Source organism: Orcinus orca, chromosome 20 (assembly GCF_937001465.1).
Source record: "Orcinus orca chromosome 20, mOrcOrc1.1, whole genome shotgun sequence".
Taxonomy (NCBI): Eukaryota; Metazoa; Chordata; class Mammalia; order Artiodactyla; family Delphinidae; genus Orcinus; species Orcinus orca.
In genome coordinates this window covers 23,914,871-23,932,066 of record NC_064578.1, presented here as the reverse complement: position 1 = coordinate 23,932,066, position 17,196 = coordinate 23,914,871, and the positions used below count along the sequence as shown (strand labels likewise).

The window sequence follows — 17,196 nt, the reverse complement described above, 5'->3', positions numbered from 1 at the left end:
TGAGTATGAAGAAACAGACTTGTATTTGATATATCAGACTCTTCTTCTTTTTGACAATTGGTTAAATTCAGACCTCTGAAACCTTCAAATACTCATTTTTTTCATTACATATAAAAGTGTTTTAAAGCACATGCCAAATAATCACAGCCATGTTACAATTTTATAGTTGGTTAACCCCACTGGCAATGCTACAAGATTGGAATTTAACTACCATGGCTATTCTCCAATATTCTAATTTGATTAACTATGGATGGATGAATATTATCCTTTGGAATTCCAACCACCTCAGTAATGGAACAAAAATCTCAATTCCCAAAAATCACACCAGTGGCCTTAAATGTCCTTTTTCTTTTACCTAATATGTTCTTTTTCTTTTACTGTCTTATGTCTAATGAAATAATTCATTCCCATTCAGAGAGGAGGCATGCAGCTCCCTAGTTTCAGTGGAAGGGAAAATTTTAAAAAGTGTAACACATGACTCTGAGGACAAGAAACTTACATTCTACCCTTTATCTACTTGAATCAGGTAGATAAATGAGTTATAAGGTATTTGAAATAAGGTCTGATTATGTCCTTAAAGATTTACATCTCTTTTCTAGTCTGACCATGAGCTGAATAGCAGCTGCTGAAGAGTAAAAAAGGGAATCCCGTGTTTGCAGGAAACAAATGTTTGGAGCCCCATCTTTGCCTCCCACTACCAATGATTCTGAACATGTTATTGAAGCTCATTTTATTCCTGAGGACACTGAAACTCAAGACCTTGACACCTTATTTAGAGAACTATTATACACATTATATGAGAAGAATTAGAAGTGCCCAGATCATATTGGGCACATCGTCAAGTGTATCTTAGAGTTCACCTTTTATAATTGGAAACATCAGCACCGTGCATATTCAGTGTGCACTATGTACAGTGCAAGGTATTTCACAGAATCATCTCATTCAGTCCTTACTGAAGAGCTATGTAATAGGTAATGCGATCCCCATGTTGTGGATTACTGATGTGGAGACTGATATGCACAGGGCTACATGCCTTTACCAATATGACTCAAAAATTAACTCCAAGACTCCGAAATGTAGTTTTGGCCTTCCAAACATGAGTCATTTTCACAGTACTATATTGATGAAGTTTAAAACAAAGTATATTTGCTTGTTGTTTGTTTACTGGTAAGATAACTAATCACTGCCATTTCCTCAAGAATGCTTATAGGCTTGTTATAAATTTTTATTGCAAGTTTGACCACTCTTTGAAGTTTGAGTACAAATATAAAAAATCAAGCTGGATAAATCTAATGGGTTGTACCACGACTGATATTCTCAGAATTGCACTAATAATCTGCAAGCCTCTCTGAGAAACTGAACAATTTAAATTCCATATTTTTCCTCATACTTTGATTTTGCCTAAGGTCTCTTTAGTTGATTGATTTTATTTTGTGATTCTCTGTATTTCAACTCTAAGGACTATTGATTAGTTAGTTACATAACATTCATTTCTTCCGTGCCACATCTTAGACCAACTCTTGTGTATATAAGTGATTAGAGGAGCCTTCTATTATGTTTCAGTCTCGTTAAGCATTCAATTCAGAGACAATGATCAACATAGACTTGAACAGTGAATAATAGATGCATTGTCTTCGAAAACTGCAGGTACAAGAAAAAGCTGTCGTACTCTTTAAACATGATTTTGTTCCTGGGGAAGTGAAGAAAATGCTGAGCTTACTGAGTTAGAGTCACTGAAAATGGTTGATTGGGCCAAGTTTACGAAATATGATATTCTTTGTCTTCCCTCTTTCTCATGCCTTGCACACACACACACACACACACACACACACATACGCCACAGGCAAACATGCATATACAGATTTTACTCTCACTATTTTGGCAAAAGGATAATTATGCCAAGGCACATGTTCTTAACTTCTCTCTTCTCTTTTCTTAATCTCACAGTTTTAATAAACTGCAATTATCTCTTAGCTCTAGATGGCCAGCAGGTGGTAAAACTCAAGCATAGAGGCTAGAGAATCTCCATGAGCTTCTTTCTGGGATAACTTTCAACATTAAAGTAATATATGCTTTCTCTTATTGTAAGATCTGGGACAGGGTGGTGGTTAACTATCCAGGGGCCCAGATCCCTAGAATAATACCACCTGATTTTTTTCTGTTGTTAGAAGTAACGTAGGTTTGGGAGCTATCACTTAATATTGTTAGAAGATCACGAGCATAGGGGCTATATCATATGATCACTGGCGAGTCACTGAAATATTTTTTGATGAGATTTACAATTTTAAAAGGTAGCATAAAGCTTACTGACAAGAGAAGTTATGGTTTGTTTTAATTTTGTTTTCTTAAGCAAATGAATGTCCCAGACATTTACTTTATTTCTTGAAACTGCTAAATCAAGGAGAAAAACAAAATATAATCAAACGATAAACTGGTGCCATATATCCCCAAAATATCCCACAATGTGTTTTCATTACCTGTATTAGATGAACGCGCACAACTGAAATTACTGCACCCTATAGTGCTTGACACAAGTGTCATAGTTAAATGCTGAAGATTCACTTTTATCTAAATTAATGAAGTGATGGGAGTTCAAAATTTAAAGATATTATAGAGCAATAAAATTAATTAGATAAGCTTCTAAGGAAATTATTCATGTCCTTTGTGACTGGCCCCAAAATGTTTGCCTTTCATCTGATACACAGACATTAAATATAAAGATATTATAATTAGAAACTTGATTAGCATTCATTAAAGATTAATTTTCTAAACACAGGAGATGTGACAAAGTGGTCTGGAAGGAAAAGCCCATTTCAATTGGCCACAAAAGTTGACTGTTTTCACATAATGATGGAAAAAAGGCTGAAATGGCACCTACTATAAACAACTCCTTGACTTCTACCATTTGAATAGTAGTGACTTCCTGTCACCTCTCTGTCACATAGCCTCATGAATTGCCCATTAATTTTGCCCTTTTATAATCAAAGGTAATGGAATACTGCCAAGTCTGCGTTACTTGGGAATTTGCTTCTAACTAGTTTCCACGAGCTGCTGTTTTTGCAGGCATCGATTGAAATAAACAGCCTCTCCTTTTCACGCTATAAGAGAGAAAATTGATTTGACAAATTTAGATATACTGGTGGGTTCAATAAATAATTCTTGAGCCTTCTACGAGTGGAAGGATGGAAGGCATGAGCAGTAAATTACAGTCAACGGGGGGAATGCAAAATAGTGAATTTATAATTGAATAGGGATGAGAGGAATGCTGAAAGTTTATAAAACAGGAAGATTCTAACAGTATATGATTGACAGAAAAGATAGCAACTTAGGAAATTTAAAATGAAACTGATGGGAATTTCAAAGAAGGTCTTGGAAAATAATTTCAGTCGTGAATTTAGGCTCTCTGGTGACTAAAGATAAAACTTTTTGATGTACATTTTGCCCATAAATGGTGTGATAATTTCTAAATCATTAGTTAGGGTTTATTAATTCATAGATTAGCATAGAAACAAGGTGGAATATAATTAACCAGTGGACACCAGGGTAGAAAATCTGTTGGGACTTTTTAAAAATTTTTATTGGACAAATATATATCACTTATATGTGGAATCTAATAAAAAATGGTACAAATGAACTTGTTTACAAAATAGAAATAGACTCACAGATGTAGAAACCAATCTTATGGTTACTGGGGGGAAAGGGATAAATTGGAAGATTGGGATTGACGTATACACACTACTATATAAAATAGATAACTAATAAGGACCTACTGTACAGCACAGAGAACTCTACTCAATATTCTCTACAAAAATATTCTGGAATATTTTTGATAGGTTTTTCTCTTTACAGTATTATTTTTATGTGTTACCCTTTCACTAACATGGCAACTGTATTGATGCACCAGTTAAAACACAATCTATTATCTCCCTCAAATACATACCAAGAAATTTCAACATCAAGGGAGCAGTTGACCACCATAATTTTAATAATTTTTCATTATATGATTGTGAAAATTCCAGCAAGCCAGGCTGTAAAGAGAAGTCATTCTATTTTACTCCTTAAAATCTCAGTCATATTTAGATTAGTTTAGAATTAAATGAGAACTTTAATCAGAGGGTGTCTCTGGTATCAAATGAACAAAGCTTGTAAGGCATAGTTTTTGTATTAACCAAGTAGTAGCTCTCTCAAGAAACGTAGAGAAATGCTTTCTCTCACTGTGCAAGTTGTGGACTTAGACATATTTGAAAATGCCTTAAACTCTTTGGAGAAAATGACTCTTAAATGGCGACTTCAGTTTAAGTCCTCACTGACCCCTGTCTGTTTTCCCTACTGACTACAAAAATGCATGCTGTCTGGCTCCAGCATTTTCAAATGCTCTCTAAATAGGGAGAAAATGTGTAGGTCTTTTATTTATTACGTTCATCTTAAGTGAACCTGGACGTAGTGGAATCCTTGGCAAGACCTCACTCCACCTTTTCTTACTCTCTACAGTGAACCCTCCGTATCCTTTTTCCAGCTCACAAGAGTTGAAGTCCTAAAGAATAAGGTAGGCACATTTATGGTTGTTAAATTCTATGGGAAAATATTTTAGAGCCATTGAAGTAAGGACTGATGTTATGAACCTCTTAGCTTTAAAACAATCATGTTCTAAATAAAGGCAACATTAATGGCAGTTTATAAATGAAAAATTAGTACTAATGGGAATGAAGCTATTACATTTTCCATTTTTTTATTAATATGTTATGTAATATTACCTACTATATAATACATTTATTTATTTTTGGCTGCGTTGGGTCTTCGTTACTGTGTGTGGGCTTTCTCTAGTTGTGGTGAGCAGGGGCTTCTCTTCGTTGCAGTGCACGGGCTTCTCATTGCAGTGGCTTCTCTTGCTGTGGGCACGGGCTCTAAGCACACAGGCTTCAGTAGTTATGGCACGTGGGCTCAGTGTTGTGGCTCGTGGGCTCTAGAGCGCAGGCTCAGTAGTTGTGGCGCACAGGCTTAGTTGCTCCGTGGCATGTGGGATCCTCCTGGACCAGGGCTCGGGATCCTGCTGGACCAGGGCTCGAACCCGTGTCCCCTGCATTGGCAGGCGGATTCTTAACTACTGCACCACCAGGGAAGTCCAATATTACCTACTTTTAATTCTTTTTTAAAAAAATTTAAGCACTTACTAGTTTTATTTTATTTTAATATACTAAACATTTTAACTTAAAATTGATAAATATGCATTATTTGCCAAACTTTTTCCCAAGACCTTTTCTTTGACAATTAGTCTGCTTCTAGAGTTCTGAGTTAAATTTACATAAACCAGTAATTCATGGCTTATGATTTCCAAGTATTTTTTTTAATTAAGGTAATATTGGCTTAGAACATCATATAAGTTTCATGTGTACAACATTACAGTTCAACTTCTGTATACACTACTCTGTGCTTACTAAGATACTTTTAACTCTTTATGTATGCTTACCAATTTGTTTCCTTTAGTTGTCTACATTTTTTGTTTTGTGTGTATGCATACATGGTTTTTACGTGTTCATTTTTGTTTTGTTTTATGTACACCTCTCTTTTCTACTGTGTACTACTCTTGCTGAATTTGTGACTGGAAAATACTGACTCCCTCCTTTCACAGCCCTAAGTGCATGTTTAAATCCTTTTTATACATCTCATCTTTCTCCATACTGTAAGAGGCGAGGAAACAAAATGCCGTAATAAGTTTATTATTCCTTATGCTCCCTTTGGTAATCTAAGTCTTTGCAAAATCTCTAATTCTACTCTGCCAACAAAAATTGCATTATGCTTCTATTACTATATCTTCAGTGTTTTTTTCCCTAATTATTTCAAATAGGATTGATTCAAAATTATTGGAACTGAATTTCTTGGTACTACTCTTACAATGCAATTCAGTTTAAATCCCTTATATATTAGAATCTTAATAAAGGAGACTCACACTTTCAGAGGAATATAGATTTATGTAATATTGAGTTTAAATGCTCATTCAACACCAGCTTAGAATAACATTTGTGCCCCTAATACATGCATACACATACACGCACACACATTCACAGACACACTTTATTAGGGAAGAAAACTAATATTGTAAACTACCCAGCATGTATTGTGTGATCTGTTATGTACTATTTCTTTGAGGTTTGTTGGGTTACTGTGAAGACATTATTTTCTTAAATGGGAATATGATTTCAGGCTATGTAAGACTGAAATTTATATGAGTTACATATCAGAGTAGGGAGTAAAGAACATCCAGTGCGCCTAGAAATCATGTGGACTCTTGTCACCTTGCCCATATTTACTCAAAGCCAAGAAGTGGTAAAGCTGAAATATTAATCCAGTGCAGTTTTATCAACAAATGAAAAAAAAAAAAACCCACAGAAACAAACAAAACTGATTATTCCCCACAGGCTCTCTTTAGCATAGCACTCGTAAAACATAACCTTAAAATATATTTTTAAGATGGATCACTTCCCAAACAATACAATATCCTAATAAATTAATAACCTCAAAAGAAAGGTTTGATGATTCCATTAACATGGAATTTTTATTAGTGAATTTATTTTTAGAAATATAATTTTCATATTTTTAATTTTTTGGGCCACTCCTTACATTTTCTTGTGTGAGATCAACTTTTGTAGTAGAAGTAAGCCATGAACACAATAAAGTGTATACACCTTATGGTTTTATTCCAGTGTATTGTTATAAAATGAACATACCCATGTAACTATCACTCAGGCCAAGATATAACCAGCATCCCCAAAGCTTCCCATGTACCCCTTTCTCAGTCATTATGCCCTTCAAGGTAACCTCTACTCTGTTTCTTAACACTATATTAGTGTGCCTTCTTCAGAACTGTATAAAAACTGAAATAATATAAAGTACACACTTTTGTATCTGACTTCTTTAGCTCAATATAGTATTTGTAAATTCATTAATGTGGTTGTAGGCAGCTGTCATTCATTCTTTTCCACTGTTTGGGAAAGAATTTCATTGTATACATATAGCACCATCTATTTATTTATTTATTTCTCTTACTGGTGGATATTTGGGTTGTTTCAGTTTCATGCTATTCTGAAAAGTGCTGCTATAAATATTTTGTGTATTTCTGTTGCTGTACAAATACGTGAATTCCGTTACGTTACATACTTAGGAATAGAACGAAAGATTATAGAATATGGCTCCTTTCAATTTTAGCATATGCTTTCAACTGTGTTTTCTAATGTGGATGTGCCAGTTTACACTCTGACCAGCAATGTATAAGAGTTCAAGTTGCTGCATGTCTTCAAGAACACTTGGAAAAGCCAGTTATTTATTATTTGTTTTTCATTTTAGTCATTGCAGAGGTGTACAGTTATGTTTCAGTTTGATTTTATTTTAATATCTTGATGATTTGATGCTAAGGACATATTATGCTTACTGGCCACTTGGATTTTTTGTGTGTGTGTGAAGAACCTGTTCAAGTTTTTGCCATGTTTTAATTGGTTGTCTATGTTTTTCTAATTGATATGCATATTATATATTAAGGATACGTGTCCTTTGCTAGATATGAGTGTCACAATACGTTTCCCTACTCTGTGGCTTAATTTTTCACTCTTAATAGTAACTTTTGATGAACACAGATTCTTAACTTAAAGCTGAATTCATCAGTTTTTGCTCTTATTAACTTTAACACTTGTTGCAACTGATTCATTAATTATTTGCATAATCCAGAATTTGAAAATTCTGTTATTTTTAGAAGGTATATTATTTTTTTCACATTTACATCTCTGATCTCCCTGAAGATTACTAAAATTGACGTTCTGAGTTAGAGGCCAAGGTTCAGTTTCATCCACTCGTGGATATCCAATTCACTGTCAACTTTATTATAAGTCCACCTATGCTATCTTCGTCATTGAGTTGAGTATTTTTGTACAGGCTTGTTCCCGGAATTTTCTGTTCTATTTTTCTGTCTTTATGCTCATACAGTCCTCTTTTAATAACTCTTTATGATAGATCTTCATATATTGTTATCATGAATATGGTAAGATCAACAATTTTTCTTTTAAAATATTTTCATTATTTTTCCCTTTAAATTTCTTTACACGTTTTAGTATTATTTGTCAAATTGTGGGCGCACACACACACACACACATAGCTGTTGGAAGTTTGATTGATATTGCAAAGATTCTACAGATAAATTTAAAGCGGATTGACATCTTTTACATTTGAATCTCCAAATCATGAACTATGTATATACTTCATTTATTTATATCTTCCTTAATTTCTCTCAGTAATGTTCTATAGTTTTCTGTTTAGAAGTTTTGTATGTCATTCATTAGATTTTTTTTTTTTGGGGGGGGTGGTACGTGGGCCTCTCACTGCTGTGGCCTCTCCGGTTGCGGAGCACAGGCTCCGGACGCGCAGGCTCAGCGGCCATGGCTCACGGGCCCAGCCGCTTCGCAGCATGTGGGATCTTCCTGGACTGGGGCACGAACCCGTGTCCCCTGCATTTGGCAGGCGGACTCCCAACCACTACGCCACCAGGGAAGCCCCATTCATTAGATTTTGTTACTATTTAATTGAAGTCTTTTTATTATTATAAGTAGTATATTTATTTTCTGAGTATTGTTAGAAAATAAAAATATGATTATTTTATAACTAACAATCATGCAAACTTTCTTCATTATTGATAATAGTTTAACTTAGATTTTTTTTCCCTTTTTATGTACTCAATCATGTTGTCTATGAGTAGTGACAACTTTATTTCTTCTTTCCGATATTTATACTTTAATTTCTTACCTGTATCTTACTGTACTGGTTAAAACCTTCAGTGTAATTGAATAAAAGTAGCAATAATACACAACCTATCTCATTTCCAATCTCAGGGAGAAACCTTTCAATATTTTACCATTAGGTTTGATATTTGCTATTTTTTTTGGTAACTATCCTTTATCAAATTAAGTTCTCTTCTATTTCTAGTGTGCAAAGAGCTTTTTCAAGAACAAGAGATGAAGGTATAACATTTTCTGCATCTGCTGAGAATGATCATACGTTTTTTTCTCTCTCCTCAGGATTTTAATTTACATTAATAGATTTTCAAATGTTATCATCTGTCCTTGTATTCCCTGGGTGTAATATTATATTTTTATATTAACAGTTTTGATTTGCTAATATATTACTTAGGATTTTGTTTATGAGAAGCAGGCTGTTAATTCTCCTTTCTTGTAATATTCTTGTTGGGTTTTAGCATTAAGATTATTCTGGCTTTGTGACATAAGGTAGAAACTGCTCCCTCTTTTACTTCTCTCTGATAAAGTATGTGTCATGTTCATTTGAGCATGACAATTTATGTGTTAAGAGTTAGTAATTGTGAATTCAATTTATTCAATAGAGAAAATGATAGACATATTTTTCTCTTTTTCTTATCTATGCCAGTTTGCAATGACTGCATTTTTCAACTTATTAGGCTATTTCATATACATTTTAATCCTTATTCCATAAATATGTTAATAATGTCCAGCTGTTTTTTAACATCTATAGAATCTGTAATGAAGTCCCCTTTGTAATATTTTTTTCCATGCCCCCCGCAGTGAAAGCATGGAGTCCTAACCACTGGACTGCTGGGAATTCCCTGTCATTTCTAATACTGGCAACTTGTACCTTTTCTATTTTTTCTTGCAAGATTTTTATCAACTTTATCTTTGCACATAAAGAGGTTTTGGCTTTGTTGAATTTCAGGACTGTATATTTGTGTTCAATTTCACTGTATTCTACCCTATATTTATTTTCACCTTGCTACTAGTTTTTAATTTTCTGTTCACTTTTAGCCTTTTTGAAGTGGATGCTCAGATAATTGATTTTTAGCATTTCTTCTTTTCTAATATAGCCATTTAAGGCTAATTTCTCTTTAGGTGCTGTATTCCACAGGTTTTGTCATGTCATTATTTTGTTATCATTCATTTTTTTTAATGTGCTAATTCCCTTTGTGATTTTATTGTTTTCCATGGATCATTTAGAGACATATGGCTTAATTTCCAATACTTGGGGATCATTTCAGGGCCTTTGGTGATTTATTTCTAGCTTAATTCCACTGTGTTAAGAAAGCATACTCTGCTTTGAGTGTTGAGACTTGATTTATGGCCCAATTTGGCCATGTTGGGTAAATGTTTCAAGTGTGTTTGACAATAATAATATTTTTGTAATTTTTGAGTGCAGTGTTTTATACATTACAATTAGGCAAGTTGACTAATCATGCTATTCAAACACTTTCTACCCTTACTAATTTATTGTCTACTTATTTGATTAGTAGGTTAAAATTTTCATCTACAAGTGTTGACTTGTCTATTTATCCCTTTGCTTCTGTCAATTTTTTGCTTTATGTACTTGACAAACATCTTATTAGGTACATACAAATTTAGAATTTTTATATCTTCCTGCTGAATTTAATCATTTATCATTATGAAAAATTTCTCTATTTTTGGTAATATTTCTTCTTAGTCTATAGCTGAACCATTTTGGTTTTAATTTGCCTAGATCTTCTTTCAATCGGTTCAGTCTTTAAGTGTTCTTATATTTGAGGTTTATTTCTGATAAAAAACATGATTTGAAAATTGATTGCTTTTTTCCTAGTCTGACAAATAATGTCTTTTAATTGAAGTATGTAGCTTATTTACAATTAATGTGATTGTTTATTTATCATCTGGGTTTTAATTTCTTCTTGTACTTTAAAATTTTCTTTATCAGTTCTTTCTCATTTTTCCTCTTTTCTATTTTTTTGGGGATTCATAATTTTCAATTCTTTTATATCCCCCAACTAATAGGCTAATGGAGGAAATTAAAGAATTAAAACTTATGAATCCAAAAAAAGATAGAAAAGCGGGATTAGCCTATTAGTTACATAGTCTTCTATTATTATTTTAGTGGTAACCTTAAATATATTTGTATATATGTCACTGACTTATTAGAATAAGCCTTAGAGTAATGCTTCAGACATTTTATGTACAATGAAAGGATATATATAATGCATAATTGTTTGGTAAATTGGTAAATTTGGTAATTGGTAAATGCATCATGGGAAAAACCCATCCATGATGCTCTGACGTCTTCTTTTCAATTACCTCTTCACTGTAGACTTGGCCTCTCCATTTCTGGATACCTCTGTAGCCCTGACCTACAGCTTTTCTCTCCACAGTCTCACGAGACACTCAAACTCCAGGTCACTGATTTCTGCTTGGTTTCTATGCCCTCTGAGTTGAATCACTTAAAGTCCTGGAGGAAATAAGCAGTGCTAAATTTAGGAGTCACTTCAGTTTGTTTCCTTTCTTTCTGGTATCTCGGCTTCTTAAGTACTGGCTGCCTTCAAATAACATTTTTTTCTCTAATTTTATAGTTATTCTCACTGGGGGAATTAGTTGGGTATAAGCTACCACCATAGACATAAGAAAAATACATAATTACCCCTATCCCATTGTGGGATAATATGTTCATTGTTTTCCCAAGAAATGTAAATTGTAAATCACCCCACACTTATGGAACAATGGACAAAATATTACTATAAAATGACCCTAATCCTCCATGAGTTATTGCCCAGCAGAATTCACGTATGGTAATTAAGATTGTGTTATCCTTAGTTAATGCTCTGACTACAAAGCCAGACCAATCTCTTGAGATTCCTTTCCTCAGTCTATGCTTTGGCCTCAAAAATTATGCATTTATTGTGACAGTGAGCCAAGATGTATATACCATAATGAGTGACAAAAACAAAACAAATACATAACTCTGCAGTGCAAGCCACCACCTCAGTGTCAAGTACATGATAATAAAATGGATGATGCTGATTTATTCCGAGATGTTAATATTAAAAGGGTTGAATATATGTGAATGTAGACGGAGATATACATAGTTGTATCCATATGTCACTACTTCCTCCAGCTGCATTTGTATCCACAAAATCATCTGTGTATCAATGCGTATTAGAAAGGCAACTAGACACAGAATATTATGTATTCTTTTAATAAAATTTAAAAAGATATATTGGGTGAAGTATGTAAATCTATAAGTAATAGGTAGCACTAGGTGTTTTTATAATTGTATTTAGAAAGGCAATGCAGAGCACCTATATATAATGGTATTGTGCAGCTCAGAATGTCTGTAAACCAATCTCTCTCTCTCTCTCTTTTGTTTTAGATAAAAGTTAGGTGCTAGCTGCAAAAAACTTTAAAACTACCTACTCTGTTAAAGGAAGGTTAATAAACTCTTCATGGACCCAGTTCATCTATCATGCAAATTTGCAACGTAGAGCAACACAGATGCTGACAAGGACACCAAGTGTCAAGCGTACTTCAAAACATTATGAGAGAGGCAGATTTCGGGGGGGACCTTGAAGATGGCGGAAGAGTAAGACGCGGAGATCACCTTCCTCCCCACAGATACAGCAGAAATACATCTACACGTGGAACAACTCCTACAGAACACCTACTGAAGGCTGGCAGAAGACCTCAGACCTCCCAAAAGGCAAGAAACTCCCCACGTACCTGGGTAGGGCAAAAGAAAAAAAAAAAAAAAAAAAACAGACAAAAGAATAGGGACGGCACCTGCACCAGTGGGAGGGAGCTGTGAAGGAGGAAAAGTTTCCACACAGTAGGAAGCCCCTTCGCGGGCGGAGACTGCGGGAGGCGGAGGGGGAAACCTTCGGAGCCGTGGAGGAGAGCGCAGCCACTGGTGCGGAGGGCAAAGCGGGGAGATTCCCGCACAGAGGATCGGTGCCGACCGGCACTCACCAGCCCTAGAGGCTTGTCTGCTCACCCGCAGGGGCGGGCGGGGCTGCGAGCTGAGGCTCGGGTTTCGGCTTGAACATAGCCTGAACGGGTTAGTGCACCACGGCTAGCCGGGAGGGGAGTCCGGGGGAAAAGTCTGCATCTGCCGAAGAGGCAAGAGACTTTTTCTTCCCTCTTTGTTTCCTGGTGCGTGAGGAGAGGGGTTTAAGAATGCTGCTGCTGCTGCCACCAAGGGGCCTGTGTGCGAGCACAGGTCACTCTCCACACCCCTCTTCCGTGGAGCCTGTGCAGCCCGCCACTGCCAGGTTCCCGGGATCCAGGGACAACTTCCCCGGGAGAACGCACGGCGGGCCTCAGGCTGGTGCAAAGTCACGGCGGACTTTGCCGCCGCAGGCCCGCCCCGCACTCCGTGCCCCTCCCTCCCCGGCGGCCTGAGTGCGCCAGAGCCCCCGAATCAGCGGCTCCTTTAACCCCGTCCTGTCTGAGCAAAGAACAGACGCCCTCCAGCGACCTACACGCAGAGGCAGGGCCAAATCCAAAGCTGAGCCCCTGTGAGCTGTGAGAACAAAGAGAAAGGGAAATCTCTCCCAGCAGCCTCAGAAGCAGCGGATTAAAGCTCCACAATCAAGTTGATATACCCTGCATCTGTGGAATACCTGAATAGACAACCAATCATCCCAAATTAAGGAAGTGGACTTTAGGAGCAAGATCTAGGATTTTTTTCCCTATTCCTCTTTTTGTGAGTGTATATGTGTATGCTTCTGTGTGAGAGCTTGTCTGTATAGTCTTGCTTCCACCATTTGTCCTAGGGTTCTATCCGTCCATGGTTTTTTTTTAAATTTTTTTCTTAATAATCAATTTTAATTTTAATAACGTTATTATACTTTACCTTCGTTCTTTCTTTCCTTCCTTCCTTCCCTCCTTTAGACAACGAATCATCCCAAATTGAGGAGGTGGTCTCTGACAGCAAGATTTATGATTTTTCCCCCTTTACCTCTTTTAGTGAGGGTGTATGTGTATGCTTCTGTGTAAGATTTTGTCTGTATAGCTTTGCTTCCAACATTTGTCCTAAGGTTCTATCCGTCCTTTTTTTTCTAAATAAGAATTTTTTAATTCAATAACTTTATTATACTTTCTTTTATTTTTACTGTATCTTCTTTCCCTCCTTCCTTCCTCCCTCCCTCCTTTCTTTCCTTCTTGCCTTCTTTCCTTCTTTGCTTTCTTTCTTTCTTCCTTCCTTCCCTCCTTTCCTTCTTTCTTTCCTCATACTCCTACTAATTCCCTCTACTTTTTCTCCCTTTTATTCTGAGCCGTGTGGATGAAAGGCTCTTGGTGCTCCAGCCAGGAGTCAGGGCTCTGCCTAAGAGGTAGGAGAGCCAACTTCAGGACACTGGTCAACAAGAGACCTCCCAGCTCCACATAATATCAAACAGCGAAATCTCCCAGAGACCTTAATACCAGCACCCAGCTTCACTCAACGACCAGCAAGCCACAGTGCTGGACAACCTATGCCAAACAACTAGCAAGACAGGAACACAACCCCAACCATTAGCAGACAGGCTGCCTAAAATCATAATAAGACCACAGACACCCCAAAACACACCACCAGACGTGAACCTGCCCACTAGAGAGACAAGATCCAGCCTCATCCACCACAACAAAGGCACTAGTCCCCTCCACCAGGAAACCTACACAACCCACTGAACCAACCTTAGCCACTGGAGACAGACATCAAAAACAGCGGGAACTACGAACCTGCAGTCTGCAAAAAGGAGACCCCAAACACAGTAAGATAAGCAAAATGAGAAGACAGAAAAACACACAGCAGATAAAGGAGCAAGATTAAAAATGCACCAGACCTAACAAATGAAGAGGAAATAGCCAGTCTACCTGAAAAAGAATTCAGAATAATGATAGTAAGGATGATCCGAAATCTTGGAAACAGAATGGACAAAATGCAAGAAACAGTCAACAAGGACCTAGAAGAAATAAAAAAGAAACAAGCAATGATGAACAACACAATAAATGAAATTAAAAGTACTCTAGATGGGATAAATAGCACAATAACTGAGGCAGAAGAACGGATAAGTGACCTGGAAGATAAAATAGTGGAAATAACTACTGCAGAGCAGAATAAAGAAAAAAGAATGAAAAGAACTGAGGACAGTCTCAGAGACCTCTGGGACAACATTAAACGCACCAACATTCGAATTATAGGGGTTCCAGAAGAAGAAGAGAAAAAGAAAGGGACTGAGAAAATATTTGAAGAGATTATAGTTGAACACTTCCCTAATATGGGAAAGGAAATAGTTAATCAAGTCCAGGAAGCACAGAGAGTCCCATACAGGATAAATACAAGGAGAAATACGCCAAGACACATATTAATCAAACTGTCAAAAATTAAATACAAAGAAAACATATTAAAAGCAGCAAGGGAAAAACAATAAATAACACATAAGGGAATCCCCATAACGTTAACAGCTGATCTCTCAGCAGAAACCCTACAAGCCAGAAGGGAGTGGCAGGACATACTGAAAGTGATGAAGGAGAAAAACCTGCAGCCAAGACTACTCTACCCAGCAAGGATCTCATTCAGATTTGATGGAGAAATTAAAACCTTTACAGACAAGCAAAAGCTGAGAGAGTTCAGCACCACCAAACCAGCTTTACAACAAATGCTAAAGGATCTTCTCTAGGCAAGAGACACAAGAGAAGGAAAAGACCTATGATAACGAACCCAAAACAATTTAGAAAATGGGAATAGGAACATACATATCGATAATTACCTTAAATGTAAATGGACTAAATGCTCCCACCAAAAGACACAGATTAGCTGAATGGATACAAAAACAAGACCCTTATATATGCTGTCTACAAGAGACCCACTTCAGACCTAGAGACACATACAGACTAAAAGTAAGGGGATGGAAAAAGATATTCCATGCAAATGGAAACCAAAAGAAAGCTGGAGTAGCAATTCTCATATCAGACAAAATAGACTTTAAAATAAGGACTATTAAAAGAGACAAAGAAGGACACTACATAATGATCAAGGGATCGATCCAAGAAGAAGATATAACAATTGTAAATATTTATGCACCCAACATAGGAGCACCTCAATACATAAGGCAAATACTAACAGCCATAAAAGGGGAAATCGACAGTAACACATTCATAGTAGGGGACTTAAACACCCCACTTTCACCCATGGACAGATTATGAAAATAAATAAGGAAACAAAAGCTTTAAATGATACATTAAACAAGATGGACTTAATTGATATTTATAGGACACTCCATCCAAAAACAACAGAATACACATTTTTCTCAAGTGCTCATGGAACATTCTCCAGGATAGATCATATCTTGGGTCACAAATCAAGCCTTGGTAAATTTAAGAAAATTGAAATTGTATCAAGTATCTTTTCTGACCACAACGCCATGAGACTAGATATCAGTTACAGGAAAAGATCTGTAAAAAATACAAACACATGGAGGCTAAACAATACACTACTTAATAATGAAGTGATCACTGAAGAAATCAAAGAGGAAATCCAAAAATACCTAGAAACAAATGACAATGGAGCCACAACGACCCAAAACCTATGGGATACAGCAAAAGCAGTTCTAAGGGGGAAGTTTATAGCAATACAAGCCCACCTTAAGCAGGAAACATCTAGAATAAACAACCTAACCTTGCACCTCAAGCAATTAGGGAAAGATGAACAAAAAAACCCCAAAGCTAGCAGAAGGAAAGAAATCATAAAAATCAGATCAGAAATAAATGAAAAAGAAATGAAGGAAACAATAGCAAAGATCAATAAAACTAAAAGCTGGTTCTTTGAGAAGATAAACAAAATAGATAAACCACTAGCCAGACCATCAAGAAAAAAAGGGAGAAGACTCAAATCAATAGAATTAAAAATGAAAAAGAAGAGGTAACAACTGACACTGCAGAAATAAAAAAGATGAGAGATTACTACAAGCAACTCTATGCCAATAAAATGGACAACCTGGAAGAAATGGACAAATTCTTAGAAATGCACAACCTGCCAAGACTGAATCAGGAAGAAATAGAAAATATGAACAGACCAATCACAAGCACTGAAATTGAAACTGTGATTAAAAATCTTCCAACAAACAAAAGCCCAGGACCAGATGGCTTCACAGGCGAATTCTATCAAACATTTAGAGAAGAGCTAACACCTATCCTTCTCAAACTCTTCCAAAACATAGCAGAGGGAGGAACACTCCCTAACTCCTTCTATGAGGCCACCATCACCTTGATAAAAAAACCAGACAAGGATGTCACAAAGAAAGAAAACTACAGGCCAATATCACTGATGAACATAGATGCAAAAATCCTCAACAAAATACTAGCAAACAGAATCCAACAGCACATTAAAAGGATCATACACCATGATCAAGTGGGG

At 36.3% G+C, this 17,196-nt stretch overlaps 1 protein-coding gene across 2 annotated transcripts in view; it reads right to left on the bottom strand.

Annotated features, from left to right (window-relative positions):
* CDH8 (cadherin 8) overlaps positions 1–17,196 on the bottom strand; it is a 377,200-nt gene that overhangs the window by 72,985 nt on the left and 287,019 nt on the right. The window lies entirely within an intron of this gene.